This window comes from Sapajus apella, unplaced genomic scaffold (assembly GCF_009761245.1).
Source record: "Sapajus apella isolate SASKATOON/1434 unplaced genomic scaffold, GSC_monkey_1.0 scaffold121, whole genome shotgun sequence".
Classification (NCBI taxonomy): Eukaryota; Metazoa; Chordata; class Mammalia; order Primates; family Cebidae; genus Sapajus; species Sapajus apella.
The window spans coordinates 3807564-3812877 of NW_022437061.1; the positions used below are offsets into that span (position 1 = coordinate 3807564).

At 41.4% G+C, this 5314-nt stretch overlaps 1 non-coding gene across 1 annotated transcript; it reads left to right on the forward strand.

Moving 5' to 3' along the window:
- Nucleotides 1-2692: 2692 nt before the first annotated feature.
- LOC116538646 lies at nt 2693-2798 on the forward strand. The gene has a single exon (XR_004263725.1). It is a non-coding gene; the product is annotated as a U6 spliceosomal RNA (small nuclear RNA).
- The last annotated feature ends 2516 nt before the right edge of the window (nt 2799-5314 follow it).

Here is a 5314-nt window from a genome sequence, read left to right on the forward strand (position 1 = left end):
GTAGCTGGGATTTCAGGTGCCTGCCACCACCTCTGGCTAATTTTTTGTATTTTTAGAAGAGACAGGGTTTCATCATGTTGGCCAGGCTGGTCTTAAACTCCTGACCTCAGGTGATCCACCTGCCTCATGCACCCAAAGTGCTGGAATTACAGGCATAAGCCACTGCACCTGACCTATTCCCCATTATTTTAAGTGAAGTATTTCAAGAACAGAAAACCAAATAACGCGTGTTCTCACTTATTAGCTAAAGAGCTAAGTATCAAATACTCACAGACACAAAGATGGGAACAACTGACACTGGGGACTACTTGAAGGGGGAGGTGAGTGGGAGTGTGGGTACCTATTGGGTATCATGCCCACTACCTGGGTGACAGAATCCTTCATACTCCAAACCTCAGTGACGCGCAATTTACCCATATAACAAACTTGCACATGTACCACCTGAACCTAAAATAAAAATCAAAGGAAAAAAATGCCTATTCCTTAATATATGCCACACGATGTTGTGGAATTCATCCCAAACTCTGTAACAATAGGTGACTACCACGAAGGGATCCACCTGGTGCACTAATATCTCTGTATGAAACAAGAAAAGGAAACTGCGCATTTAAGAATGAGGCCTATACAGAATTTCAGGGAGCCTGGGCAGGCCCGATCCTTTATCTGAAGAAAAATCTTGATATTCGGTGGTACAAAATGCTACTTTTAAATTCAGTCTCCAGTCCTTCCAGTGTCCAATTCATGAACATCAGGGCATCTTCTTTCCTATCCTTTTTTTTTTTTTTTTTTTTTTTTTGAGACTGAATCTCACTCTGTCACCCAGGCTGGAGTGCAGTGGCATGGTCTCAGCTCACTGCAAACTTCACCTCCCAGGTTCAAGCGATTCTCGTACCTCAGCCTCCCAAGTCGCTAGGACTAGGCATGAGCTACCATGCCCAACTATTTTTTGTATTTTTTGGTAGAAATGGGGTTTCACCATGTTGGCCAGGCTGGTCTCAAACTCCTGACCTTAGGTGATCAGTCCACTGTGGCCTCCCAAAGTGCTGGGATTATAGACGTGAGCCACTGTGCCTGGCCTTTTTCCTATCTTCTCTTTAGTCTTTTTCTCTCTGCTGCCTCCACCAGCCCTGTCCTATAGGAGCCTCTCAAGTTCTGGATAATTATGAGAGGAGACTTTAGGTCCTTCACATTGTTTGAGACTCAACAGCAAAACCCATCCTTTTCTTGTCACTGCTGAAGTTCTCTCAAACTCTGTTTGCTCTGCCTTAGCAAAACGTATATATTACTTGCCATATGCCAAGGTCTGTTATAAGGACTTCATATCTAGTAATTTTTCAAAGGTGTGGGTAGGGGAAGAAGACCCTGCTTGTGTATATTTCTACCATGGAGGACTTGTAAGCCCCAGCTGAGCACCTAATTTAAGTGTTGGTCAGGAAAGAGTTCTAAGCTGGAGCTCAGAAGAAAGGCAGGTGGGAAGAGGCCCAATAAAGCCTCATGCATGGGAAAGGACCATGTAGGCATAAGAATTATCTGGCAGGATCAGATTTTGACAGGTGCATGCATCAGACTAATGATAATTTCACACCCCTTCAAGGCCATATTTTTGTTAAATATCAAAGGTAAGGATTTTGAGGAGCTGGTGACAGATGTCAGCCTCTTGCCAATCCAGCTCTGGGGACATGTTCGTACACCTGTTTAGTGAAACAGTCCTCCAAATGTTAATTAAAACTACACTCCTTGGAAGTACTTTATTTTAACCCCAGTTCATTTCTGCAGGTGGCTTTACCAAGCGCTCCCTCCAAACACATAAAGTGCTTGGCCTGTGAAAGGCTTTGGGAGACAGAATTGTCTCCTTCTTGGTAGATTTCCAGGGAGTTTTGGGTAATCTGCATCCTGGGGAATGGCACGGTAGCCTGCCCCTTGTTGAATCCTACTTAGCCGGAAGTCTAACTTTGAGAATTCATCAAAAATTGGCTGGATACTTAGAAGATAGCAGAATCCTGTACAATCCAGAATCAGAATCAGAATGTGATGTGCATCACAATATTATCACAGCTGTCTTTATTATCACCACTCTCTTCCTCTAATCCCTTGCTACTCAAAATGTGATCCTAAGACACTGAGTTGGAACCACCTAGGAGCCTGTTAGAAATAGACTCTCAGGCCGTGGTCTGGGCCAATTGAACAAAATTTGCATTTGAACAAGAACAACCTATGATCCATGAATCAAGTGTGAGATGCATAGCAGGTTAACCCACAGTCCCTCAAGGCCCAGTCACAACCGTATTTTTCCATAGCCCTTCTTCAGGGGACCTCAGAACTCATATTTGCATTCTCCACTCTCACCCACCCTGCCCCCCTAAAAGGAGAGTGTCCCTGGCCTGCTTTCCACCCTCAGGGTTTCCCTGGACTACTGATGATCAGTACATCTTGGGACATTCAGGCTTCATCTTTGGACTGCTGGCCCTCCCCCAAAGGATAAGTGACACAGTCATCCCCTGTCTTCCTAGGTTCTGATGTTGGGGGAATGTAATTAAAATAAAATATCCTACCAACCCAGGAGACCTTCTCACAAACACAGAGGAGAAAGACAATTTATTTTTGAATAGATGTTAAACTAAATTGACATGCATCACAGGCAATCCACTACAGAGACTGCAGATTGCAAAGTCGGGAAGAACTCAGATTTTCTGTGCTTGCCTCGGCAGCGCATATACTAAAGTTGGAATGATAAAGAGAAGATTAGCATGGCCCTTAACAAGGATGGCACGCAAATTCGTCAAGTGTTCCATGTTTTTCATCCCATGCTCATGGTTAAGAAGAATCAATATTATGAAAATGGCCATACTGCCCAAAGTAATTTATAGATTCAATGCTATCCCCATCAAACTACCATTGACCTTCTTCACAGAACTGGAAAAAACCACCTTAAACTTCATATGGAACCAAAAAAGAGCCCGCATAGCCAAGACAATTCTAAGAAAAAAGAACAAAGATGGAGGCATCATGCTACCTGACTTCAAACTATACTACATGGCTACAGTAATCAAAACAGCATGGTACTGTTACCAAAACAGAGATATAGACAAATGGAACAGAACAGAGGCCTCAGAAGTAATGCCACACAGCTACAACCATCTGATAATTTGACAAACCTGACAAAAATAAGCAATGGGGAAAGGATTCCCTGTTTAATAAATGGTGTGAGGAAAACTGGCTAGCCATGTGCAGAAAGCTGAAACTGTACCCCTTCCTTACACCTTATACAAAAATTAACTCTAGATGGATTAAAGATTTAAACATAAGACCTAACACCATAAAAACCCTATAATAAAACCATGGCAATACCATTCAGGACATAGGCATAGGCAAGGATTTCATGACTAAAACACCAAAAGAGATGGCAACAAAAGCCAAAATAGACAAATGGGATCTAATTAAACTTAAAACCTTCTGCACAGCAAAAGAAAAAATCATTAGAGTGAACTGGCAAAATAGAATGGGAAAAAATTTTTGCAAGCTACCCATCTGACAAAGGGCTAATATCCAGAATCCACAAAGAACTAAAACAAACAAACAAGAAAAAAACAACCCCATCAAAAAGTGTGTGAAAGATATGAACAGACGCTTTTCAAAAGAAGACATTTATATGGCCAAAAAACATAGGAAAAAATGCTCATCATCTCTGGTCATTAGAGAAATGCAAATCAAAACCACATCGAGATACCATCTCACACCAGTTAGAATGGTGATCATTAAAATATCTGGAGACAACAAATGCTGGAGAGGATGTGAAGAAATAGGAATGCTTTTACACTGTTGGTGGGAGTGTAAACTAGTTCAATCATTTTGGAAGACAGTGTGGCGATTCCTCAAGGATCTAGAAATAGAAATACCATTTGACCCAGCAATCCCATTACTGAGTATATACTCAAAGGATTATAAATCAATCTATTATAAAGACATATGTACACATATGTTCATTGCAGCACTGTTTACAATAGCAAAGACATGGAACCAACTCAAATGCCCATCAAAGATAGACTGGATAAAGAAAATGTGGCACATATACATGATACTTTTAAAAATACTATGCAGCCATAAAAAAGGATGAATTCATGTCCTTTGCAGGGACATGGATGAATCTGGAAACCATCATTCTCAGGAAACTGACACAAGAACAGAAAACCAAACACTGCATGTTTCCACTCATAAGTGGGTGTTGAACAATGAGAACACATGGACACATCACACACTCAGGTCTGTTGGAGAGTGGGGGGCTAGGGGAGGGATGGCAAAGGCTGGGGAGATTGAGGAGGGATAACATTAGGAGAAATACCTAATGTGGGTGACAAGGGGATGGAGGCAGCAAACCACTATAGCATGTGTATATCTCTGTAACAATCCGGCAAGATCTGCACATATATCCCAGAAATTAAAGCAAAATTAAAAAAAGAAAAAGAAAAAGAAATCTTACCCTTTCTATATCTAGGCAGATACAGTCCATTACATACATGTTTTCATGTATGAGGACTTGACAACACTATTGTCACACATAGTTCATCCTAAATTCACTGGGTAATTGGGCTGGCCATCTGTGTTAATTTCCTTTATCTAAAGGAAAAATAAAACTTCTCATATCTTTATGACAGGAGGTAGTTTTGCAGCTTACAGCCAGGCAGCTGCCATGTTAGGCTCCTGCCCTCCCACAGAAATGGGGAGAGGCGGGCTGTCTTTCTTGATGATTACACTTCAAATGGTTCATTCCCACATCCTTAAGAGAAACATTCCTGTTTTGTAAAGGTGGCAAGAGACTTTTTAAAGCTTTTAAGATGATTTATATACATCTTAAAAGGGCAGAGAAAGAATTTACAGTTATAACTTTTTAAAATTTCTTTTTTATTTTATTGAGTCAGGATCTCTCTCTGTCACTCAAGCAGAATACAGTGGCATGATCTTGGTTCACTGCAACCTCTGCCTCCCAGACTCAGGCAATTCTCCTGGGCCAGCCTTCCAAGTAACTGGGACTACAGATGCATACTACTATGCCCAGCTAATTTTTGTATTTTATTTTATTTATTTTTTATTTCTATAGTTTTTGGGGGAACAGGTGGTGTTTGGTTGCATGGAAGAGTTCTTTAGTGGAGATTTCTGAGATTTCGGTGCACACATCACCCGAGCAGTGTACACCATGCCCAATGTGTAGTCTTATATCCCTCAACCACCTCCCACCCTTCCCCCCAAATCCCCAAAGTCCATCATATCATTATTATGCCTTTGCATCCTCATAGCTTAGCTCCCACTCGTGAGAACA